Source organism: Myodes glareolus, chromosome 13, assembly GCF_982192425.1.
Source record: "Myodes glareolus chromosome 13, mMyoGla1.1, whole genome shotgun sequence".
Taxonomy (NCBI): Eukaryota; Metazoa; Chordata; class Mammalia; order Rodentia; family Cricetidae; genus Myodes; species Myodes glareolus.
This window is the reverse complement of record NC_142038.1, coordinates 63,151,556-63,179,057: the sequence shown is the minus strand read 5'-3', so window position 1 is coordinate 63,179,057 and position 27,502 is coordinate 63,151,556.

The following is a 27,502-nucleotide window of genomic DNA, read 5'->3' as shown; positions in this document are numbered from 1 at the left end:
TAACTGCTGAGCTATCTCTCCAGTCCACATAAATATGTGCTGTGACTTGATTTTCAGGATTGTCCTGCAGTATGTATCTCCTAAGATTTCTGCTTAATTTTTAAAACAATCTCACTTATACCTGAGTTTGGTGGGATGTCTTAGTCACTCTTTTATTGCTGTGAAGAGACACTGTGACCACCATAACTCTTAGAAAAGAAAGCATTTAATTGACGGCTTGCTTATCATTTCAGAGGCTTAGTCCATTATCAAGGCAGGGAGCATGGCCCTGGAGCTAGAGCTGAGAGCTGCAACCTGATCAGCAGGCAGAAGGAGACAGAGAGAACCTGGGCCTGACATGGGCTTTTGAAACCTCATAGCACACACACACACACACACACACACACACACACACACACAGTGACACCCTTCCTCCCACAAGGCCACACTTTGTAATCCTTCTAATCCTATCAAAGTGTTCCAACCCCTGGTGACTAAGCACTCAAGTCTATAAGCCTATGGGGGCGGGGGTCATTCTTGTTCCTACCACCACATGGAAGTATGGGACTGGTTTTTCATGAGTCACCCCTGTCTTTGTAGCTCAATGGCCATTCAGCGACTGGTCAGAGGCTACATTCTGTTGCTGGTGGATCTTTGCTTGAATTAGGAAACATAGTAAAATTGGGGCCACTTTCAATTCTGACTTAACGTTCCTTTAAGACCCTCTTGGGTCTTCACTGTGTGTGTCCACAGGCTGCAGGACAGCCAAGCATACAGGGACATCATCAGTCAAGTCCGTCATCCTGCCTCAGTCTCAGGCACTTCCTGTGAAACTTCTATCCAGTCCAGAAGTGCGACGTCAGGGCAGATCTGTAAGTTTTCCTCACTTGTTGCTGGCTGTGGGTTTCCAGACTTCCACTCGAAGTCAAGTGAAGGCCATATCTCCCCTGACAGTGTAACCACACTGACCCGAGAGGATGGGAGGTACAGGAGGGCCAGGAAAACCGCCACAAAACACCTACAATTCTACCTGGGCTGGCATGGGTTTTGGCTTATTTGAGTTTCTTGATTTGTTGTTCGACAATTCTGCTCTATTTGTTTTGAGAGGGGAAGTTCTGCCAACTGCTCACGTCCACGACTATTGGTATCAGCTACCTGAATACCCAAGGGAAAACAGCTACTTTACGGCGTCCACATGTGAAGAGATGAGTGAAAAGTAAAGTGAGATTGAGCAGACCGCAGTGGTGTGTCCTTGATGGTTCACCTCAGAAACCCGAAGAATCCTTCTTCATTTTTTTTTTTTTCAAGACAAGATTTCTCTGTGTAACAGTCCTAGCTGTCCTGGATCCTGCTTTGTAGACCAGGCTGGCTTCAACCTCACAAAAATCCACCTGCCTCTGCCTAACAAGTGCTGGAATTCAGGGCATGTGTCACCACTACCCAGCCCAAAAATATTCTTCTCTACGCATTCTGAGCTTATTCTGAAGATATGAAACTTTGGTTTGAAATATCTACTTGTCCAAACACCAAGAGCTTCACATTTGCCCATCAGGAAAATTATTTCAAGTGTTTATCAACAACCATATACATTAATTCCAAACTTACTTTTGACCTTGCTTGTTACTGAGGCCCATATAAATGTGTGTCTTGGGAGAGGTGGAAAGCCTTTTGAGATAATAGTTTATGTATTTTCTATCCTTACCAAAAGGGGAAAGCTGCTGAGGTCAATGACCAGTTACAGTTCTTAGCCTGGCCACTTCCCTTGGCTACTTCCCAGTCCATGTCTCCTTGCCTGAGCATCCATTCTGCAGACAGAACCACGGGAAGAGGATGAAGAGGACATCTGAGCCTGGTCTAGGATCCTCAAGGCAGCATGAAGAGGCACCTGCAGAGGAAGGCCTTCCTATCGGAGGCACCAAACACTTTGTCCCTTTGTCCCTTTCTCTTTGGAACTCTTCTTCTTTGTTTATCCTGTTTTTTAGGCCAGAGTCACTCACTGCACCCTGGCCTCTCCATCTCCTGGAAGGGCTCCATGATTCCTATCTGATCTCCAAGGCCCCTGAGTTTTCATGATCTGACCTAGCCTTATCCATCCACTTCCCAACTGGAGGACTTAGGGAAAGGGGTAAAGAAAGACAAGACACTTAGACCCGCCTGACTGCCAAGAATGCACTACTAAATGTCCTTGTTTTTAGAAACATATTTTTTTAGTTAAAAAGCAGCTATAATATATCTGTTATATATAGCAAATTAGACTATCCCACTTGGGCTGACAATACTTACCCCAAAAGTCATAGACTATTCTAACAAAACCCCCTATACCAGACATGAAAAGCCACCTTTTGAGCTGTTGATCAGTGCTGTCCTGTAACATGAGGGGCCGGCTTGTTGGGGTTTCTATCCCACCCGGTACCTCGTAGCCGGCAAATCCCAAGGAAAATCACACACAGGACTCCATAAGGTTATAAACTGATTGGCCCATTAGGTCAGGCTTCTTGTTAACTCTTATAACTTATGTTACCACATTATCTTTATCTACATTAGCCACATCGGCTCCATACCTTTCTCAGCTGGGCAAGTTACATGCTGCCTCTTCGGTGGTCTGCGCAGGAGTGCTGAGGGAGCTCTGCTTCCAGAATACTCCCAGTCTCTTTGCTCCACCCCTACTTCCTGTCTGGCTTTCCCGCCTATACTGCCTGCCTGGCCAATCAGCGTTTTATTAAAATGATTGACAGAATACTGACAATTCTCCCGTATCACTGTCCCATAGACTCCCAATAGGCTATCACTCGGTTGCCCCTCAGAGGTTGAAGGTAAGTTCCTATTGTGAAGACAGCATGGGTTTCTGACACAGGACCTGGAAGGTCTGAGCTGGATCTTCCTTGAAGATTAACTGTCCTAGAACTAGAAGGTGCCCTGCAAGCTTTCAAGGGAAGACAGCAACCAGAGGTCCTACCCAGCTACTATGCCTGTGAGCCACAATGACCAGCATGCCATGATAACCCTAGGGTGCAGTAGCAGCTCTATGATCTTGATAGTAGCCAGCAGCTCTCTAATTGGACCTAGGCTCCACTCAGTAGGAGGGCGATCATGCCTGGTACTGGAACCTAGCTAATGACCCCAGGCTAGGGAGGGTCTGGATCTTAGAGGGGAACTTTAGCTACCACTTCACTAAGCCAGCCCGATCCCTAACTTTGTTCTAAATATCTACCCTTATATCCACACATACTGCAACGCTCACCACTCATCAAAAAAAAAACCTTCTCTTTGCAACAGAAGGAGATTGTTACAGAAAACCACAACCAGTCAAAATATAGAGAACAGTGATCATGGGGTGCCCCATAATTGATACATCACAACATAACTCCTCGAGCCTTAGCTCAAGGAACATGGCAGAAGAAGCGGGGAGGGGGGCAGATTGTAAGAGTAAATGCCCAGTCAATCTGCTGTGAGATTGTCTCTTAGAAATGACAGGGAAATTCATCCACAATCCATCAACAATATGGCTTCCGAAGAAGTACAGCACCAATAGACAGGCTACCATAAAAGAGAGAAATCTCACTAGTCCCTACTCACAAACAAGGAACTACGGGGAACTGCAGAATTCTGGGAGCAGGAGGAAAATCCTCCCTAGGAATGAGCCCCCTAATTGGTTATCCAATATCAAATGATCAGCCTTGGAAACATATACACCAAGTAACACTAAATGGACTGAGCAGTTTGTGTGTGTGTGTGTGTGCGCGCGCATAAATATGCTAACAATAACAAAGAAAAAGAGACCATTATTTCGAGAGCGAATCAGAGACTGAATAACATTGAATAACATGGAAGGGGTTGGAGGGAGGAAAGAGAAGGAGAAATGATGTAATCATATTTTAAGTTTTAAAATAAATAGCAATATTATACTCATTTTCACACTAATAAATACATCTGGTAATGAGCAACATTCCCAAAGTCATACCCACTTTCCACTGTAAGTTGGAAAGGTCCAAAAGAAAAAAAAAATCAGTTTTCTGTGAGAAAAAAAATCGTTACAGAAACAGTTGCAATAAATACGTTTCCAAGGTAGCAGTGGGAGTGACTCAGAGTCAGCCGACCCAGGGCGTGGACGTGAGTTCAGAGAGGCTGCTCTGGCCCAATATTTGTGGCTTGGTCTCCTGGAGCAAGGGCTGCCCCTCCCATCACTGCTTCTTTCCCAGCACAGCCTGCCTTGGGCTGAACTGTGTCACCCAAAAGCATCTATTGAAGTCCTAATCCTCAGGTTGTGCTCCTGTGTGGACATGAGGCCTTTGCAGAAGTAGTGAAATGAGCTTGTCAGGGTGGGTTTTAATCCAGCGTGACTGGCGTCATAGGAAGAAGGAATGGTTGAAGACAAAGGCACAAAGACACGAAGCCGGAGAAGAAGGAGCATTGGTGAGCGAGGCTGGAAGTCAAGGAACCTCAGAACTTCCGGAAATCTTGACGAAGCAGTGGCAGAGGGCAGTGAGAGGGCGATGTACCATTCCAGTACTGAACAACGTCAGCTCCCAACTGCAGCATCGTGTAAATGTACAACCAGGGTACGGACATTTACAGTGGAGCGAACGCGAAGGGTTCTTGTGAGAGCCAAAGTCATATTTTAAGTTTTAATTACTGTGCCTTAGAGATCCGTCAGGGCGGGCATGACTCTGATCTACACGCCCCTTGCCCAAGGACAGTTTCTGAAATGCTGGAGGCTGTTGTTTATGAACGATAATGAGTCCCGTGTTTTCACTCCCCTAAACAAGTTCGTTTGACCCATCTGCACCGGATGTGCTTGATCACATGTAGGTGGGAAGTTCACAGGCAGGAAATATGTCAGGATGTATGCTTGCACCTGATTGGACCTGAGGGGAAATGCAATGAATTGTGGGTTTTCCTTCTTAAACCCTTGCCATATTTGATTCTGGGTCATTTCTCAGGAATCTAGGTGCGGACCTGGGCAAAGCTCATCTACATAGTCAGTATTTAATTAAAGTTTGCTTCAGATTTGGCTTTAAACTGTGGTAGTAGTCTTATACACAATTGGTGGGTTTAATATGCCCAACATAACAGTCCCTCAAATCACCCTTTTAATAGCCATTCACATTTCTTCCCTGTGAAACATTCCTTTACACTATGAATATATGGCACTGTGATTGGTTTAATAAAGAACCTGAGTGGCCAATAGCAGAACAGAATAAAGTTAGGTGGTAAAGCTGAATTGAGAATGATGGGAAAAAGAAGAGCAGGGTCAGAGGAATCACCAGCCAGACACAAAGGAAACAGGACGTGTAGAAAATGAGGTAACAAGCCATGAGCCACATGGCAAAGCATAGATAAGAAATATGGGCTAATTTTAAAATGTAAGATGTAGTTAGTAAAAAGCCTGAGCTATTGACCAAGCATTTGTAATTAATATAAGCCTCAGTGTGTTTATTTGGGAGCTGCTGGTGGGACAGAAACGTCCGCCAACCTCTTGCCCTTACTTCCTCCATAGCCCCTAGGAGCTCCTCATCTGTTCCCCTATTCTATGGCCTTGTCCTTTCAATAATGCCATGGGTATGGGAAGACACAGTAAGTAACTTTTGGGGGGTTGGTTTTTATCCACTAAGGGCAATTCTCAAGTGAGTCACTAGGTGACTATGTATATCGTTAGTTTGTCCTCATGTTAGTTGTGGAGTGCTATTCCATGGCATGCATGCACCACAGTGTGTTCAACCATTGTTGATCCCACAGGCCAAGAAGATCACTACCATGACTTAAAGCCAAATTTGAAGGAAGTTTTAATTAAATATAGGCCAGGTGAATGGGCTCTGGCCAGATCCATCTCTGGATTCCCAGAAAATGGGCACGAGTCACGTTTTGAAGGAGCTTAAAAAGGCAAACCCACACCAGGTGGTGGAGGCACAGCTGGGCAGTGGTGGCACACGCCATTAATCCCAGCATTCGGGAGTCAGAGGCAGGCAGATCTCTGTGAGTTCGAGGCCTGCCTGTTCTACAGAGCGAGTTCCAGGACAGGCTCCAAAGCTACAGGGAAACCTCTCCCTGCCCCTTCCTGCCTGCTCCCTGCCAGCTCCATCCCACCTTTTACCCCGAATACCTATTAGGATCACTGAATCAGATCTGAGACCAGTCCTCTACCAGTCCGCACAAAGGCCTCAGCACCCACAGTTGTAGACTTAGGTCATGATGTGGGGCCAGGCCTGGGCATGTAATCTCCAGATAGAGCATCCCAACAGGTTATTTAAAAAAAATCATAATAGTTCAAAAGGGAAAGTGGTACTAGCCCCAAATAAATCTTATTACAACAGAGGAGTTGAGCAAACGTTCTTGAGAGATAAGATGTCCAAAGAGAGCTGTGTTCTAAGCAGAACCTGTCTCTCTGGTGAAGTTTCCCAGCACCCACTAATCCCAAGGGAAGCCTTCTCCTTTCAAACGAGCAGAAAGACTTTAGTTAAAAACATTCACACAGCCCCAGATGTGGGGGAATCAAGACAGGTCTGTATTTCATGCTGGAAAATGAAAACCAAATAAATAAAACTCCCTGTCATGGCAACAGGCCAGTCAACTGTGGGAGTAAACGCCCAAAACATGCCTGGCTTCTGCAGAAGCTTCTGGAACAAATTCAGAATCCTATGTACTCAGCTGGCCCAAGCCTGGGCTGGAGAGGGGTATTATTCTTACCTAAATTAATCTCTTACTGTCTTATTATATTGATTTCCTTCACCTTGGACATTTGTTTGGCATGCGTACTTATTAGGGAACTGCTGGGAGAAATGATTTGATAATATTGTAAAATTATGCTTTGGCCTGACTTAAAACAGAAACATTTATAGCATTCCCGCCGACGCCAGATGGTTTCAGCCCCACTACTGTGCTGCTGCTTCAAAAACACATGGAGTGAAGGAAACTTTGTTGTTGGGAGGCCGCTAGTTTGTTTCTGGCTGCTTAGCCCCGAAATAACCACACAGATACTGTATTAATTAAATCACTGCTTGGGCCATTAGCTCTAGCTTCTTATTGGCTAATTCTTACATATTAATTTAACCCATTTCTATTAATCTGTGTATTGCCACGAGGCTGTGGCTTACCGGATAAAGTTCTGGCGTCTGTCTCCAGCAGGGCTACATGGCTTCTCTCTGACTCCACCTCCTTTCTCCCAGCATTCAGCTTAGTTCCCCCCCCCCCGACTAACTAAGTTCTACCTTGCTATAGGCCAAGTCAGTTTCTTTATTCACCAATGGTATTCACAGCATACAAAGGGGATCCCACATCAAAACTTCAATGAGCCCCAGTGAGCCAGAGCTCTCAAGCCTTTTCTGCATACACATGGCAGGACTCCATTTAGAGTTGCCATGGAAACCACTGGGGTGTTTGCAGGACGCTTTAAGTGGATGTGGTATCAGCATCCCATAGGTTGAAAATCTGGACTGAATAGAAAGGAAAAAGAGAGCTGAGCATCAGGGGTCATTTCTTTCTGCTTCCTGGGTGTGGGTGCAATGTGACCAGCTTTCTGCCTCTTGTCCCACCATGCTTTCCCCCATGGGACGGGTCGTGTCCCCCCAAATTGTGAGCCAAAACAAATTCTTTCTTAAGTTAGCTTAGTCACAGCAAGAGGAAAAGTAACCGGTACACATATTCTTCCCCACTGTCACCTGACCCTGCTGGAAAGCTCATGCCAACCATCTACGTGGTGGGCATCCAGGTGTTCCTTCTACTGGCCCTGATGGAAAGTTAATGGCAACCATCTACGTGGTGGCTCTGACCCTTAGGAACTGCTGTGTCTCTGCATCTAAGATAGAGAGGAGCCACTCTGGAGATGTCCCAGATACTGCTATGTACAAGTGTCTGTGTCCCCTCCCAGCCCAGGTGCACCTTGTAACTGCGATCAGTCACCCATGGCTTTGTTCCCCACTTTTATTCCCTACCCATTTTTCTCCTGACTTTTTTTTTTCAGAGCTGAGGACTGAACTCGGGGCCTTGCTCTTGTTAGCCAAGCGCTCTACCACTGAGCTAAATCCCCAGCCCCTTTCTCCTGACTTTGTCCTTCTATCTCTTCACCCTCTCCTTACTATACTAAACCAGACCTATTAAACTACTTAATTATACTCTAGTCTTACCCTGAAAGCCTCAACCCCACAGTGGAGATGGGTAAGACATGGCAAGCTCCATGCAGTAAGCCACCACATTCCGCAGAATCCTATAACTCCCCAACCCAAAGGCTCCCAGCCCAGGGCAACTGGAGGTGGACACAGACCAGGGTGTAGTCACTGCTGCAGGTCTGCTTCATAACACATGCAACCTGACCCCAGCCAGGCAGTCCTGAGTTCCACTGCTCACCTAGGGCATCATGAGAGCTACGGGAACTGGGGTGAATGTGAGGGTCAGAGGATAGAGGTTTCACTTCATCTCCAGTGTGATCTCTGAGAAAGATATCAATTCATGGGAACAGGGCAGAGCCAATTTCAGGAATTTTTAAAGACTAAACTATGAAGTATAATGGGCACTGTGGGCCATGGGTAGGGGGAAAGGCAGGTGCCTGTCCAGGCTTACAGTTCTAGACAGACAGCCTCAGCATCCATCAGAGGCTCCAGAGTTTGAGTTAATGAGCCAGGAAATACTGGGCCTGTTTCATGGAACTCCTATCTTAGCCTGCTTGGACTGTCAAAACAGAATACTGTGAAATGAGTTGTAGGAACAAGGATGCTAGCTTTCACAGTTTTTGAGTCTAGTAAATTAGGATGAAGGTCTATGGCCAGTTAGATTTCTGTACGGGCCCTCTTCCTATCTAGGATACAGATAAACGGAAAGACAGACAGACACATGCCCGTGTGTGCGCGCACACACACACACACAGACATAGACAGAGACAGAGAGAGACAGAGAGAGAGAAAGAGAGAGAGCACTCCTGATGTCTCAGTTGTTGGATCTGTTTGGAGTGAAACTGTGTCCTCCATGTGATGGTGTTGAAGTGTGGAACCTGTAATGGAGCGGCTTACTGAGTGGTGGTTAGATCATCGGGTGATGCCTGTGGTGGTTTCAGTAAGGATGTTCCCTATACGCTCATATATCTGAACACGCCATCAGAAGGTGGTGGAACTGTTTGGGAAGGATTAGGAGGTGGCATTGTTGGAGATGTATCTATGGAGATGGAGTTTGAGGTTTCAAATACCAGAACCATTTCCAGCCATTCTCTTTCTGCCCTGTGACTGTGGATTGAGATGTAAGCTCCCTTACTGCTTCAGTGCCGTGCCTATGTCATGCTGCCTGGTGGCATGCTCCCCACCATGACAGTCCTGAACTCAAAACCTTCTGGGACTATGAGCCCCAAATGAAAGACTTTTATAAGTTGTGTCATAGTTGTGATGTTTGACATAGCAATTGAAAAGTAACTAAAGCATGGATCTTAGAAGGTATTGATGTAGTTCTAGAATCCTGTGTAACTTCTGGGAAAATAAATTGTACAAGAGAGCAAGGTTGGTCTATTCTCCTGCTCTCTAGCTTCCAGTCTCTCATGTAGCTTCCCTCTTTGCTTTCTTTCACTTGAACCATGATGTCATCCACCATGATATGTCTTAGCCAGGAGCTCCTCATCAGAGGCTGAATAAATTCTTAGAGCTCCAACCTGCCAAACTGTGACCTAGATAAACCACTTTCACTATCAAGTATCCAGATTCAGGTGTTTGGTTACATCAGTGGGAAAGTGACTATACCAATCCTCTTGGATCAGGACTCCCCCCCCATGACATCACTAAGCCTTAACTGTATTATTTCCAAATATATTACGATTTTAGACTTCAGTGTAAGGATTTTTGGTAGATCCCCAGGACATGGTGTTCCATTCCATTCCTCTAATTAGAAAAGGACATTTTAGACATTGGTTTGGTCATGGTTTGCTTTTAGAGCATGTTGAATGTCAGTCGCTGCTCTGGAAGGAGGCTGGGGCAGGAAGAAGGCAAAGTGCCTTGCCTTAACAAAAGCCCCGCTGAAGATGTGAGCGCTATATTACACAAGACACACTGACCTCATGTGTCTGGCTTCAGTCTTGAGAGCTGAACAGAAAAGAAAAAGGAGGGGTCAGCCGCTGGTGACCAATCTGCATGTGTCCTCCCTTCCCACACTCACACAATGGAGCTTAAATGGCGAACCCTGTGCATGGGACCCCAAATATTTCCTCTTCCTCTCCTTTACTCCTCAGTCAAAAGGTGAGAAGTTTGGGCCCAATATGCGCTGGTCATGTGCTGCCTCACCCAGGGCCAATCTGTCATGGATGGGAACCTCCAAGCTACAAGCCAAAATAAACCTTTCTCTCTGTAAATTCAGAATCTCAGGTATTTGTTATAGTAACAGAAATCTGACTAATACAAACCCCAATCCAGAACCAGACAACGACATTACAAGAAAAGAAAACCACAGACCAATATTCCTCATGGATACAGACACAAAAATCCTTAACAAAATAATTTCAAATTGAACACAGTATTTTTTTAATGGACAATAATACAGAATGACCCAGTGGATCTGTTCCCAGGAATGCAAGATTGTTTTATTATTTCAATATCGATCATTTAGACTATCCATCACATTATCAGAATTAATGAGAAAAAAACCATACAACCATCTCAGTAGATATAAGGACAGCATTTAACAAAATGTAATACTTTGTCATGATACAGATCCTCAGAATAGTGGAAGGAGGGAGTGTCCTCAGTCAGACACGGGGAGTTAAAAACAAAAACCTTCCAGTTAACACCATGCGATGCAGAAGATCCCTTCTGAAGATGGACAGCGTAGCCAGAATGTCCACTCCAGCTACCACAGCCCACATTTTCTGGAAACCACTGTTCCCTGGAACAACAGAACAAATAAGGCCAACTAAAGGCTGACAAAGACTGGAAAGAACTAAAATGAGCCTTTGAGTGAACGTCTACCATCTCTGAATACAAGAGCATTTGACAAACTTTAGCTATATTTCTAGGTACCAATAACAAATAATTGAAAAATAAAATTATCAACAATCCCACTTGACTACAAAGATTGAGGGACTACTTAACAGTTGATCAATATTCACAACCCCCCTACATATGTGCATAATCTCTCTGTGTGTCTCTATCTCTCTCTCAAACACATACACACACTTTAAAGTCCTGTGTGTCAAATCACATGACCACAAGAGGGAAAGTCTAGTTTACAGAATAGAACAAAACATTCTCGGGGCATGTATCTGATAAGAGTCTAGGATCCAGAATATTGAGAGATCTTTCTAACTCCACAGTAAGAAAGATACAGACCCAATAGCAAAACAGCCACAGGATTCTCATACACACTTCTCCTCCAAACACTAAGGGGCAATACGCACCGGAAAGAGACTCACATCATGAGCGCAACACAAACAGCAAAAACGAGACACTTCCTACCGACTAGGATGACCATAAAAAAATGGACAACATGCACAAGTGCTGGTGGGTATATGGAGGAGCAGGAACCTTTGCACATTGCTGGTAGGGTGTGAACAGGGCCACCACTCTGGAAAACAGCTCAGTCATTCCTAGAAAAGCTAAACGAAGAGTTATTTTATGACTCAGAAATTCTATTCCTAGATATACACTCAAAAACAATTATTTAAACAAAAACGTGTGCATAAATGTCCACAGGCACAGTATTCATGAGACACACAGACGGGTTCACGGGTGTAATCATCACAAGACTCAAGCATGGGTGCTCGCAGGCACAGGGTTCATAAGACGCATGCATTGGAGTCCACGGACAGGAGGGTCACCAGACAAGTGCATAGGTGTCCACGGGTACAGTATCCACAAGATACATTGTCTTGGGGTTTCTATTATGTGTGAATATTATGGGAAGGGTTTATTTCATTCACTTCCCTATCACAGCTCATCATCAAAGGCAGTCGTGGCCAGAACTCAAACAGGGCAGGAACCTGGAAGCGGAAGCTGACGCAGAGGCTGTGGGTGAGTGTTACTGGCATGCTCCTTATGGCTGCCTCAGCCTGCTTTCTCATAGAACCTAGACAGGTGGTTCCACCCACAAGGGGCTGTGCCCTCCAAAACCCATCACTAATTAAGGAAATGCCTTCCAGGCTTGCCCACAGCCTGATTTTAGGGAGGCATTCTCCCTCTTGAGGTTTCTTCTTCTCAGAACCTCTAGCTTGGATCAAGGTGACATAAAAATTAGCCAGCACTCACGTACATAGGTGCTCTTGGGCACAGTGCTCGCAAGACACATGCTCCACCCCCACAGAACACCCAGAGTAGAGTCTATAGGGACAGGAAGTACTTAGTGTCGAAATGGGAAGGTCAGAAAGTGTGGCTACTAACCAATGTTGTTTCCTGGGGGCTGGAGAACACAGGGGAGAGAGGTGCACAGCCTTGTGAGTGTACTAAAATTATTCATTTGTATATTTTAAGTGATTTTTTTAAAAAAGTATTTTTTAATTTTCTGTGTATAGGTGTTTTACTTTCATACTTGTATGTGTATTACATGTGTCCCTGGTGCCTACAGAGATCAGAAGAGGGTGTCGGATCTCCCGAACTGGAGTTACAATGGTTGTGAGCTGCCATGAGAGTTCTGGGAAGCAAACCCAGGTCCTCCGCAGGAGCAACAGTGCTCTTAACTGCTGGGCCCTCTCTCCAGTCCCTACCATTCTTTTTACCACATGTAAATTATCTTTCAACTTTTCTCAAAACAAGAACCTGGAAATATAAAAACATTTAAAATGCGGGGGCTGAGAGATGGCTCAGTAGTAACTAAGAGCACTGGTTGCTCTTCCAGAGGACCTGAGTTTGATTCCCAGCATCCACATGGTGCCTCACAACCATCTGTAACTCTAGTGCCAGGGGATCCAGTCCCTTTCCCCTTCTCTCCAGGCCTCAGGCATCTACGTGGTGCTCAGATGTACATGCACAAAAAAGCCACTGTATACATAAAAATAATTTTAAAAGAAAATATACAATGTATATCCTACTTTGTAAATAGTTAAATATCACTTATAATAACAATTAAAACACAGAAATAAATTTAACAAAATATATGAAAAAATTTGTGTACTAAAAGCTATGAGAAACCGCTAGGATCAGTTAAGAAGGACTTATATTACTGGCCAGACAGGTCAAGCTTATATTTAGAGTACTCAGTACTGTTAAGATACTCAGTCTTCTCAAACTGATCTGTAGACTCAAATCAAAATCCTAGCATGCTGTGATCTAAAGAAGAAGAAGAAGAAGAAGAAGAAGAAGAAGAAGAAGAAGAAGAAGAAGAAGAAGAAGAAGAAGAAGAAGAAGAAGAAGAAGAAGAAGAAGAAGAAGAAGAAGAAAGAAAAGAAAAAATACCCAATAGTCTGATGGTGGCACATGCCCTTAAAATCCCAGCATTCAGGAAGCAGAAGCAGAGGCAGGAGGATCTCTGAGTTCAACACCAGTCTGGTCTACAGAGTGAATTCCTGGACAGCCACAATAGGACAGAGAAACCCTATCTCAAAAAGAAGAGAAGGAGGAGGAGAAGGAGGAGGAGAAAACAGTAGTCTGATCTACCTGTTATGTGGGGAACAACACGGACCTAGAGTTCCCAGAACAATCTTGAAAAACAGAACTGGAGCCTCACGGGACCTGGTCTCAAGACTTCAGTACATCTGTGGTGAGGCTGGTGAGGTGGTTCAGTGGGTAAGAGCATGAAATGTTCTCGCAGAGGACAGGAGTTTGGTTCCCCACTCTGTGTCAAGTGACTCACAACCGCCTGGGAAGAGCTGTGGGGATTCAACAGGCACCTTCCACCTACATGCACAAACCTCCATAGGCACCTTATATTCACATGCACTTACCCTCACACACACACACACGTAATTTTAAAATGAAATAAATCAATAGTAAATACGATGACTCATCGTTGTGGAGAGAGGCCAATGGGCTAGAAGATAAAAGAGAAAGAAAGGGTCCTCACATGGATGCCCAGCTGGTTATCAAGACAGGTAACTACTGTCTTCCACTGGGGAAGGAAAATCCCTTCAGCAGGCAGGACTTGAATAACAGAATGCCAATAGGAGTAGATAAAAATAAACATTGCTCCCCACTTCACATCCTGCATAAAATAATCTGAATTCGGTCACAAGACTTTTAGAAAGATAAAGCTATAATGGTTCCTGAGACAAGCAGGGAAGAATGTCTTCATGACTCTGGGGGGCGGGGGTGGGGGTGGGACAATGCTTTCTTAGGACACACACAGAGAAGGGAAAAGGAAAAGCGCTAGACATACAAGAAAGACACAAAAAGGACATCTAAATAAAAATTCAACTCATCAGAATGAAAGGAATGAACACCATGGAGCCTCGTGCAGCCCCAGCACCTAGGCGGCCTCCACCTCCTGGCTCTAGAAGTTCGGATCATGTAGAAGCCCTGCTAACTCCTACCTGCCTGTCTGTCACACAGACTGACAGGGTTGACAGGCTGTGAAAAATGGGTTCAGCTCTACCCAATCAAGAGATTCCCCATCTAACAACGATGACCACACTTGGAATGTCACTTTGGCAGAATCTTCTGGGCTGTGGTTTTCTCCTCATTCCCTTGGTTCTGAATTGATAGTCAATTTCCAGGCACGTAAGGCATGCAAAATAACATTTTGAACATCACGGTGAAACTGACATTTCTGACATATCCGTACAATAGCCAGGCTTGAGGAGGAGCTTATACTGAAGACACTAAAGAACTTCAGTGTGTGTGTGTGTGTGTGTGTGTGTGTGTGTGTGTGTGTGTGTGTGTATTTAGTCCTCCAGGACTATGTAGACCAAGCAGGCCTCGTGGCAATCCTCCTGCCTGCACTAGGATCATAGGCATGAACAAACCAGCAGCATAGCTTTGTGTCAGCAGCACACCGCAAAGCACTTCTGTGTAAAGTCTCAGGAAGACCCTGCAGCATGGAACCACGCCTGCTGAAGGTGGGTGCATCGAGGCCTCTGACGTTCTTCAGCTGACCCTGGCACACTGATGTCAGTACTCCAGACTCTAGTCCAGTGCTTCTGCCTTTTCTCAGGCCAAGGCCTAAGAGAACAGGGGATCAGCCACTGATTGATGCATCAGCATGAGGGGGAGGTAAATCTGCATGGAAATAACCTTTACTGTAGTTACAGAATAGTGAGGGAACCAGCCAGGCATTTTTGTCTATGTCTGCACAAAGCTGTGCTTAGTGATGGGCCATCCTGCTGCCCCAGAAGGCCCTGGGAGCTCCAGCTTGTCTGTGCTATTTAACACCTCAGAAAACCCAAAGCTAGAAGGTCAGCTGATTCTGCATAACTTTGCTTCACTGGGAAGCATTAAACTTCTTATTAATTAAATGGCACAAATTATGACGTTCATTTGACAAAGGACTGAACCTACAGGGGACTTGATCAAAGTCTGACGGATAGTCTCCCTGCTGCTGGCCATTTAGGGTTTGGTTTTCTGTGTTGGCTCATACATAGGTACAGGTCTCATGCTGGACAGTAAAACACATGAAGGCAGGAAGAGGCCAGCAAAGGGCAGAAAACAGGAGGCCAAGACACTGTGCGAAGCCTAGGAGAGAGCTGGAGAGAGGCAAGGCGAAACAGCACTGTAGTCCCTGCAGGATCAGGATTTTGGAGCTGAACCAAACTTGTTGAGGCTTCATGGTGTGTGGCATATTTCAGTCTTCCAACGGTGTGTTTGCCTGCATGCTTCTTTCTTCCGTGACTTTAATTATCATGTGTGTGATGTGCCACAAATAGGCAAATCAAGACTACAGTTGCTGAGTGTAGTGTACGCGCCTACGATTTGAGGCGGATGGGGGACGGGAATCAGGCCTTCAAGGTCATTCTTAGCCACTTAGCAAGTTCGTGGCCAGCCTAGGGTACAGAAGTTTATTCCAAAACAAAGAGCTCAGGGCTGGAGAGCAGGCTCAGTGTCCAAGAGCACTGACTGCTCTTCCAGAGGACATGGGTCCAATTCCCAGCACCCACACAGTGGCTCACAACAGTCTGTAACTCCAGTTCCCAGGGATCACCCCCATACACTCTTCTGGCCTCTGTGGACACAAAGTATGCAAGACGATGGCAACAAAGGGCGAACATGAAGGGTGCTGCAGACTACATGCTGAGCAGGGGTGAAATGCAGGGCTCCACCCAGATCAGCATTCATTTCATAAACTGTGCACTGCGGTGCATGCCTGTAATTCTAGCAGACTGGAACTGGAAGCAGGAAGGTTGGAAGTTCAAGGTCATCCTCCACCACAGAGCAAGTTCGAGGCTAGCCTGGAATACGTGGGACCTTGTCTCAAAATATAAATAAGAAAAGTTAAATAAATTAAAAATTTTAAAAAGACTCTAGTGTTCTATTTAAGTCATTTCTCCTGGAGACAAGGAAACTTCTCTTCAAATTCACCTCTTGGTTGGCTTCTCTCTCCCAGTGAAGCGACCGCAGCCTGAGAGACTCACATTGGGTGAAAATCAGAGAGCCATGAGTTCATAACCTCACAAATCGCTGCAGGAAGGGATGGACGGGACTCTGCACTACAGCTGGCTACCACTAGAAGCAACTATTTTCTTTCCATCTCTACTGGGTAGAATGTAGCACAGTGATTAGGCATTCAGACTCGTTTCTAAAACATCTCTTAAGGGAAGCTCAGCAACACACCATTTCTTAAGGCAGGCAACACTTTGACAATATTTTCTTGCTTTTTCAAGTCCTATACAACACATTCAACAAGTAAGGAGTTGCCTTTTGAATCAGAAATAAGTTAATCCGGGATTTTAAAGAACATATTCACAGTTCCTGTGGGTTACATAACAGATATCAGAGAGGCGGATCAAGAGCCAAGATGGATGAGTGTTTGCTCAGGAGCAGCGGCTTCTTAGCATTCCTGTGGGCTGGAAGGCTGTGTGAAGATTCACGAGTGTGATGGACAAACTTGATAGCCTTTGGGATCACCTAGGATACTTACGTCTGCTCGTGTCTTTGAGGGCACTTCTAAAGAGGTTTAAATGAGAATATTCATCCTAAGTACAGGTAACACATTTTGACAAATTGGGGACCCGGACTGAATAAAAAGGAAAAAACGAGGTGAACACTTGCATTCTGATCCCTGAGCTGCCTGACTCTGGATGCAACATCGCGTGCTCCTGTCACCATGCATGTTGCCAACCTGAATGCCTCATGCTTCTGACACCAGGGATGCTGCCAACTTGTCCTGCCGTGGTGGACTGTACTCTCTCAACTTATCACAGACCCACAGCGCCATCTTTAATCAGCCAACTTTGTGTCTACATGTTTTTTTCTTTGACTCCCCGCACATCAGTTTTTGCTGGCCATAACTTATTAGGTGTGCAGTCTTCTGCTCAAGCTCAATCCGTCTCCCAGGGGTAGACTCTTAAAGACCAACGAATCTCCCTCTCTCCTCAGCTATCCGATTCCAGTAACTCTACAGCTCGTGGTGGGCTTTGTTTCTAACTCTCTTCTGTGCCTACATTTGTCTGGCTTTAGTTTTGTTATCTCATTCTCTACACGTTCTGCTTGTTCAGCAACTGTTTAGCTTCTCACCTGATACCCGTCTTCTCCCCATTATTCTCAGTCTGGCTTTTCTGCCTAGCCTTATCCTTCTTTGCTATTGGTCAGTCAACTTCTTTATTAAACCAATCAGAGAATAATTTGCACAGTGTACAGGAATACTCCACAGTAGATTTTGTCCAGTGACGAACAGGAAATATCTTTATTTATTTCTTCTGATTAACGTTAGTTTGAAGTCTATCTTGTTAGATATTAGGCTAGTTCTACTAGCTTGCTTCTTTAGATCTGTTTGGTTGGAAAGTATTTTCCCAACCCTTTACTCCGCGCTAACGTCTTTCTTTGAAGCTGTGGTTTGTTTCCTGCACACAGGAGGCTGACTCCTGTTTTTCATATCCATTCTGCTAGACTGTGTCTTTTTAAAGGCGATGTCCATTATATTGCGGGATATAAATGACCAGTGATTGCCTTAACTTACTTTTATGGGGTATTTTACCAGTGTAGTCAGAAAAGCAAACAATGAGTAAGATTCTGCTTCATGGTATCTGACAAAGTTGTGGCTCCTCCACAGCAAGTAGGGGTGAAGATGGCTTTCAAGTCTTCATTATTCTTTATCTAAGTTTTAAAATAGTTCAGATTTTCAGAATAGGTGCAAAAGTCCTATACACCCTTCCTAAAACCCCCATACCTAAATTTCCTTACTGTATCCTTACCCTTTGTATGGTGTATTTGTTAGAATTACTAAACCAATATGATACATTGTTAACTAAGGTGCATAGTTGATTCAGACTTCCCTGGTTTATACCCAGTGCTCTCTCCCATCTCATGGCCCCGTATTACATTTAGTTGTCAGTCTCCTGGGGTTCCTCTTGACCATCACATTTTTCAGACTTTCCTGTTTCTGACATCCTTGCCAGTTCCAAGGAGTACTCATTAAGTATGTTGTAGCACGTCCTTCCAGAAGAATTTGCCTCATGTTCTCATGACTAGTCGGGGGTTACTGGGCCAGGGAGGAAGACCATAAAAGGGGAGGTGCCATCCTCATTGTGTCTTACCGGGGGCACATGCTATCCAGGTGACTTGGTACTGTGGGAGGCAATAGGTTGCTTTCTGGATTCTGCAGCGGAGAAAGGGGGAGAAACCTGACCAAACAGGATCCGCCTGCCTCTCTTGCCTCCCAGGGAGCTGCAGTGACACACACCACTGGGTGGTGGTGACTGCTTCAAAGAAGGGAGGAGTTACCCTGCCTTCTGGACTCCCTGGGTGTCCAGTGAGTAGATGCCCAGCAGAGACGGACTAGGACACAGGAAGTGAGCACAGGAGTCCTGCGGGTAATGGGAGCAGCAGCAGTTCAGGTGGGTCAATCATCACTGTGGCCATTTGCTTAGGATGCACGAATCAGGCCTCTTGAAAACAACACCCCACTTCTTCAGACCGTGGCTGCCGTATTCTAGTACTGAGGATTAAGTTTAAGACCCTGAATATTCTAGGCAAATGCTCTCCCATGGAGTCATCCCAGCTGAGAGCACCCTAAGTACATTAAGACTCAAGCATGGAACATATATGACACAAACTGGAACAGAAGCAGAAACATCCTGCAATTTGAAACATAGGTTCAGAGCTACAGGGCCTGGGAGCACCCCAGAGTAGCCTTGGGGAGTATCCAGCAGCACTGCATGGGCCAGAGTCCGCAGGATCTGTAACGCAGTCGCCCTGGGGCCCACTGGACTGCAGCAGCACCCGGCCCGGCCTCAGGGTTGGAGCGGCATTCCCCCAGTTTCTTCTTGCTCTTCCTCAAACACTCTGCCTGGCCTGCAGAACAGAGTTCTTGGAAGCTGTGGGTTGTTCCCACATGGAAAGTCCCAAAGCCTCTGCAGGATGTCCTCCTCAGTGCCCCATCCTGTCCTTATCACATCTGCAGGCAGCCTGGGCCACATTCCTCCTTCCTGAGTCACTGCTGCAGGCCTAGGCTCCCTGCTGGAAACCAGGCTACTGCCTGCTCCATCTCTGGCTTCTCCTTTACTTCTCTACACACGTTACAAATTTTTTAATTGCTGTAGGAAATGACCACCATCCAAGGAAAGTTTTCTGTTCTTAACTTTCCTTCTCACCTTTTCTGTGTCCTCAAAACTCAGCCCATTCCTACCCTGCTTTGATTAAAACATGACAATACATCTCTTATTTATATTCCCCCGAATATTCCAGCACCATTTTTGGTGGAGAGAGCCTACTCTGGTCGGTTCGGTCCAGGTCCCATCGTCTTTCTGGTGCATCCGACCTTCATACTTATCAGTGTCTCTTCCTGGCCACCCCTAGACCCTACAATAGCACCCTACAGTGCTACCACTGTAACATCTTCACCCTGCCTCTTTTGGAGATAACCTCCTATGTAACTCAGGCCGGCTTGAACTTGCTGTATTGCTCGGGCTAGCCTCACAATCCTCCTGCCTCAGGCTCCCAAGTGTTAGGATTACAGGTGTGTGTTACCATGTCCAGCTACCTTGATCATCATTTAAATGTTCATGTGGCAGGACATGTCTCGCCATTCCCAGGTGAATGGAGAAAGAAATGAAAAAGGGCTAGGTAGCTGGCTCAGCAGGTTAGGGTACTTGGTGCATAAGCATGAAGAAGAGAGTGTAAAGTCCCAGCACCTTTGTAAAAGGTGTGGCTATGTGCACCTGTAATCCCAGCCGGGGCAGGCGGGGGGAGGGGGGTAGGGGGACAGGAAGATCACTGAGATTTGCTAGCCACCAGCCTAGCTCCAGGTTCAGCAAGAGATCTGCCTCAAGGTCTTTTAAGATGGAGAATGATAGAACAGGAACACTTGATGCCCTTCTCTGGCCTACATATGCCCTACATGCATACATACCACACACACACACACACACACACACGAAAGGAAGGGATGGCGGGAGAGAGGTAGAAAGAAAGAAAGGAAGGAAGGAAGGAAGGAAGGAAGGAAGGAAGGAAGGAAGGAAGGAAGAAAGAGAGAAAAAGAAAGAGAGAAAGAGAGAGGGAGGAAGAAGGGAAGGAAGGAAGAAAAGAAGAAAGCAAACTGCCAAACTTCTAAACCAAATTATTTTGAACTTGTATCAACCAGCAATTTTGAAATCAGGTAGACTTTAGTCTCTGAAAACTACGGTCATAGCATGTGAAATTTCAAGTTCAACGTAAGTAGAGCATAGAATTGGGGCTAAATTCTGTTTTAATTCCTAGATTCTAGAGAAGCAACAGGATGGCAGTGGGTTTAGCAAGTGTATGGGAAGAAGACAAAGTTGCAGGCATTCTCTCTACGGGCATTGGCAACTTTACCCAAAAGAGCGGTGCTGCCCAGCTTGCCCTTGGGTTAGGGCATTGCCCTCAGGATACTCGCACCGTCTGCTACATTTAGTCACTGTGTGGCGGAGAGGCAGCCTGCAGGAGTCAGGCGTGGATCATGAGACTTGGTGACGAGACCCTTTACTCCCAACCCATCTCACCTACCCCCACCCCCACCCCTTTGAAGAACTATTCATTATTTGGCAAATTCCATGTGATGCTAAGTGCCAAGAAGTTTCTAGTTATTTTTCCTCCATTGAACACCTCCCTCTCTTCCTAGGTTAGCAATACATAATAGTTACTAGTACGCATTCTAGACTGGCCTGGGACTCACTATGTAGCCAAGGGTGACCTTGGACTTCTGATCCTCCTGCCTCCACCTCCTAAATGCACCGGTGATCAGGCTTGGTTCCGTGTGGTTCTGCGGAATGAGCTTGGGGTTTTATGTATGCTAAACAAGTACCCCACTAGTTGAGCTACATCCCCAGCCCCCTGTGGGTTTTTCTTTGTCTCTTTGTCTGCTTTTTGATTGTTTGTTTTTTTTTGTTGTTTTTTGGGTTTTTTTGGTTTTTTTGTTTTTGTTTTTTTTGTTTGTGTCTTATGGAGTCCAGAGTGGTTTCAAACCCTAATATATTTGAGAATAACTCCTGATCCTCCTGCCTCTACATTCTAGATGTAGATGAACGTAGAGGAAGGGAGATGTTTCTAGAGCTCTGATGTATTCAGAGTCTACATGGAGTCAGTCTCCCAGACCACAGGGGTCTCAGTGAACACAGTAACTACGGAGCAGAGATCCATGGGAGGATGGCAGGAGGGAGAGGATACGGAAGTTCTCCAGAAGAGGCAACTGCTGAGCTGAATGCTGAGGGACAATTGATAACAGGGACTGAGAATGAGCTTGCCATGATGTGGGGGGAAAAGTGATATTGGATACAACTTATTTCAGGAGACACTAGACCAGAATTGCCAGTGGGACATAAGAAGCACGCTTCAACACGCAGAATGCACTTCTGAGAACCGCAAGTCTTCATCAGGGTGAGGCAGGTGGGGTGGGGAGGCCAGGGAGCCAGCACACTCCTCCCTGACAATCCTTCCTTCCCGGAGGCCGCAGCACAGGCTTGGGCCATGACTCTGATATAGCTTAGGTGAATGGACCACTGTCCCCAAGACTGTTTCCTTCGTGGTTAATGATGAGGTAATAACGTTCTGTAAGTACTGATGAGACAGCACGTGACCTGCTTCCAAGAGCAACCGACACAACCTGGTTGTCACCAAGAGCAGATGGGGGCTGGGCTCTTCAGCTCATCTTCCGGCCCTTACAGATCTGGCTTACTCTGACTCTGTGTGTGTGTGTGTGTGTGTGTGTGTGTGTGTGTATGCACGTGTGCATGTTTGTGTGTGCATACACAGCTGTTCGGATACGTATATGAGCAAATGTGCACATGATGTTGTGTGCATGTGTGTGGAGGCCAGAGGTTGATATCAGGGGTCTCTATCACTCTACATCTTATTTTTGAGACAGAATCTCCCACCGGGCCCGAAGCTGCCCAATTCCGCCAGCCTCGTTGGTTTGAAAGCTCTAGGCATCCTCCTGCCTCCACCTCCCCAGGTGTGCCCGGTCACCCTCTGGCCGGGTGCTAGAGCTCAAACTCAAGTGCTTGTGCCTGGATGGCAAACACTGCCCCGCCCCAGCCCCCCACCTCCTGTTACTTTGATTTAAAAGGCAAAACAAAAATTAGTGTTTCTGGAATGACAAGGGGTCAGAAAGTCTTCAGAAATGAAAGGAACCTCGCTGTCGAGTGCTCCCACCTTGGACCCAGCAGCTTCATTGACACAAATCCACTTCCATTAGACTCAATGACTCCTAAAGGAACAAAACAAACATTTAAAGAAACATCACAGCTGACAAAGACATCAGACATCTCTGCTCTTGTAATTTTTTTTTTAACCCAGAAATTTAAAAAGCATGTATGATGTGTAAGACTCACTGGTAGGTCTGGCAATGCCAGGGAAAAGTGGGTTTAATTAAATGTATCTATCCAAACTTCCTGCCAAGCAAGTGGATTGGTCAGGGCTTCTCAAGAAAGAGCGGGAAAGACCCACAATTCTGTCAGGTACTGGGGACCTCATTCTTTTTCTTCTTCTTGGAGGCCTTCAGAAGATCCAAGACCCATCTCAAAAGTACCCCGTCAGCAATAGCTAAGCCCGTGTTTCTCAATCTATGGGTCTTAACCTCTGTGGGCTGTCATGCTCAAATAGCGGATATTTTGTTATATTATTTGCATAACAATTCGTAACACTAGCCAAATTACAGTTATGAAGTAGCAGTGAAAGTAATTTTATGGCCAGCGGGTCACCACAGCATGAGGAACTATATTAAATGGTCGCAGCCTTAGGAAGGTTGAGAATCACTGCTCTGGACACATTTGACTCAAGTCCTGGGGGCCGTCACTGCAGTGCGGGACCACACATTGAGGATAATGTGGGTGCGCTTACCCAGGCAGGGTCCCTGTCTCCTCCTTACCCTCTTCAGGTAGCTCCATGCCAATCTTCTTCAGGGGAAGCAGAGACTGGGGTGCCCTGTGCGCAGACGGAGAGGCCTGGCTGATGACCCTCCCTACTCCCTACGAGCTGGGCTGTTTCACCCTTGAACTTCGGGCTCCCTGGGTGTGAGGGGGGCACTCTGGACTGCTGGGAGCATGAGACACGCCTGACAACAGATGTTTTGAGCTCTCCTAGGGAGTGGCCACTGCCCTTCAGCAATGGCTGAAGCTCACTGAGTCGGGGACAGAAGGAGCCCGGTGTCCTGATGGAGGAGGTGGGCTTATGGAGTGAAGCAGTTGAAGGGGGTGGGTCCCACACCAAGTATGTGAGCCCGAGTTCCAGGGGAAAACATCAGCAGTCTTTTAACCTTGAGTGAAAGCAAATTTCTCTCTCTTTCTAAATATTTAAGCTCACCTTCTTGGCCACCCCCACCCCAAACAATCTATTCCCTCCCCAAAATTCACCTATGACCTTCCTGACAGGAATCATTTCAATAGTTTCTTACTTTTTTTAGACTATAAAATGGTGTTGGTGCTGATCTGTCTCCTGCCACTGTGTCAGAACCACACACTGGGTAAACTGGGAAAATAGCAGAAGCTCGTTGTGCTCCCGGTTCTGAGGCTACAGGGGGAAGAGCACGGTGCCAGCCCATGAGAAGAAGCCTGGTGCAGCGCTGCGCCATGGCAGAAGGGAAGTGGTCAGCGATGGAGCCCTGCAGAGTCAGCACACACCCTCCCTCCCTGTCCTTCCCAGAGGCCCCAGGCAGGCTCAACCATGTTTCCTGTGTGAATGGCCCAATATCTGAGACTGCTTCCGTCACAGAGAGACAAATGAGCACCCAGAGCACAAATAATCAGGCTATAGTTTCTCTACAAAGCCTACCACAGTCGAGTAAGAAGTGCGGGCAACTGTTCACTTTGTACACAGTACTCTGTGCTGTCTTTGGATAGATTCTTTCTTGGAAAAGACCAGAAGCTCTCTTCTTTATCTCCAGCTACCAGTTTCCTCCCCAGTTGTTATGCGGGGAGATGTCACTCACCAAGGTCTCGACTGGATTGCTGCAGAAGCCCTCCGGTGTTCCACGCCGCACAACCCTAGGCCAGGCCGTCCCACGTGCATGATGGAGCGAGCCAAGACGTCAAGTCATCGGGCTGGTGGATGTGACTCATCTTCTGACCCCTGTGGGGAGAGAGCTGTGTTCGGTGCCCACTGTGCACCTGTCAGCAGCCAGCATCCTGTAGGCCAGGAAAACATCGGCCCTTCCAGGAAGGGCTTTGTCTGCAGCTGGAACAGAGGCCCCTGAGTCATGGAAGAAACCCAGGTGGATCCAGGAGGTCTGTGTTTACAGTAGACGAGTTCCCTGTCTCCACCCTACCCAGTCACCAACACAAGCGGACAACTAGCCCTCAGTTTTGTTTACCTTTAAGTGTTTATGGCCTGTTATCCATGGGGAATTGACAACGGCAGGATACACAAGGAATACGAAAGGAGGCATAAAGGACTAAGGGTGGTTAGGAGGCTCAGCAAACACTTTTGCTGGGCTCCTTGTTCTTGCCTCTGAAGGAGCTTGTCCATCAGGGGCTCTGCTCGCTACCCACCATGCCTCACTCCCTCCTGGTCTCCGTCACAGATCGTGTTCATTTCCTCCTCTCCTCATGTAGCCCAGGCTAGCTTCAAGCTCACTACGTAGCTGAGGCTGACTTTTGAACTTCTGAGTTCCTGCCTCTACCTCCAGAGCGCTGGGGATTATAGGTGTGTGCCCCAGGGGTGGTTTTCGGTAGCACTGGGAATGGACACCAGGCTTTGAGCAGGCGCGGCAGAGCGCTGGGCCTCTCCAGCTGCATCCTCACCCCCACTAAATTATTTAGCTGCTCAGCTACTCCTTCTTTTGACCCACAAAAAAGAACTGACTTGTTCAAACACACAGAATAAAGGCAGAGTGAATGTCTAGGGTAAGCAGGAAGAGAACCGGCAGACCCGAGCCCAGCTTGTGGGGAGTTGTCACAGCCATGTCCAGTTGCCACCCATGGGCTACAAGTTTCCATCCAAGAGGAATGAGAAAAACAGTAAGGAGAAGGTCCGGGTCGGGAAAGACCCATCTTTCTAATACACAAACTGAGGGAGGCCGAAGATCCCAGCCAGACCCTTAGGGGCTGAAGGTCACCTTCTGAGTTTGACTCAAATCCTGTTTGAGTCTATCAAGAAATGCACTTTATGAGGGATTAATAACTTAAGACTGAACTAGAAACTGGACTAGACCGCAGTATTGGTCAGTTGTAGAAGAGGAACAAAATGTAACTCCAGCCCAGGTCTGAGTGCTCAGCCAAAGAGCTCACCTGTGGGCAGCAGGAGCCCTGGGATGTGTTCTGCAGTAGACACAAGTGGTGTCTGTGCTGGTGAGTTTTATATCAACTTGACCCAAGCTAGAGTTATCTGAAAGGAGGGCTGTAGGCAAGCATGTGGTGCATTTTCTTCATTAGTGATTGATGGAAGAGGGCCCAGCCCATTGTGGGCGGTGCCTTCCCTGGGCTGGTGGTCCTGGTTCTACAAAAAAGCAGGCTGAGCAAGCCATGGGGAGCAAGCCAGCAAGCAGCACCCCTCTGTGGCCATGGCATCAGCACTTGCCTCCAGGCGATGGAACTGTAAGCTAACACACAGGCTTCCCACCCCTAGCTGCTTAGGTCAAGGTGCTTCATCACAGTGCCATGAACCCTAAGACAGCGTCTCCTCCCCTCCTTCCTTAGTGAGGCACAAGCCCAGCTGAAGTTCAGGGACAGCAGTTCCTCTCACCCCAACAGCTTGCCTGTGCACAGCGCTTTTTGATGATCTAACTTCCTCCTGTGTGTTTGCAGGATGAACGCTGGTGAGTGTGGCCTGGGGTTTTGCAGTGTGGAATATTACAAGGGCTTTTCGCAGTAAGCCAGCCCAGCCTCAGTGACTGTTATCAGCCGTGACAGCAAATGGGAGGAAACTGCCAGCCAGAGATAAAGATGAGTTTGTGGCCTTTCTAAAGAAAAGGCCCCTTCAGGGACAATGTCAGACATGGAATACAATGTTCTGGATGTATCTGTTTGACTGTTTCTGCCATACTCCTCACTCTGCTCTCTGGGAAGTTCTGTAGACAGAACAGATGGATCTGTGCTGACAGATTCCAGACCTCATGTGCAGCTACTGTCAGGAATACGATTGGCAGGTGTTTCCTCAAGCCACAGAAGCCATCCCGATGCACCCCAAACCCTGTCTCCTACAATTTACTATACCCAAAAAATTGCTAATATCCCTACTCCCACAAAAAGCTTATGCATGAAAGGCTTGGTCCCCGGATTGCAGCTCACTTGAGAGGTGACTGGATCGTGAATGTTCTAACTTTTTCAGGTCTCTGACACAGCAACAGAAAGCTGACCCACACAGTTCTCTGACTCCAAGACAGCAGAGCAAAGATGACCTCTATTCGAACCACTGACAGGACAATGTCACTGCCTTGTGGCTCTTTCTCCCTAATCTCCTCTTTGTTTGAGAAGCTTCAGAAAGTGGGTACTTTCTCTATTCAACTGTTGGTAATGAAAATACCACATCCTTGTTAAGTTTATTATGAAGAAATTAAAATACATACAGAGTAGAACGGTGTAATGAACTTCCGTGTACTTAGCACACAATAGTTGACTCATGGCCAATCTTGTCTCAACACTACTTCCATCTATTTCCTTTCTCCCACATCATCCTAAAACAAATCACAGATACCATATTGCTCTGTCCATTAATGTTTTAACCTCTGTCTCTAAAATACGAACCCTTTCCTTTAACATTGTGACACCAGCATCCCTAAGTATCCCTACACATCTTCACACATCAAAACCTACGCTCAGAACTGTCTCGGGAGTATTCTAAGCTTTTTGTTTGAGCCAGGATCCAAATAAGGCCCACACATCCTCTCAGATGAGGACATTATTGGAAATAACATTGTTTAATGTAAGAAGACATCTGTGACCTCGCCATAGGGCACCTGTGCTGTTTGATGACAGGAGGCCTCCTCCTAAGAGGTGCCGGCTCAGAAGCCTGCTGGGAAATAATGTGGCCTCTGTTAGGTCTCATCTGCTACAGATCACACTTGAAGGCTGGGTGGACACACACTTCACCTC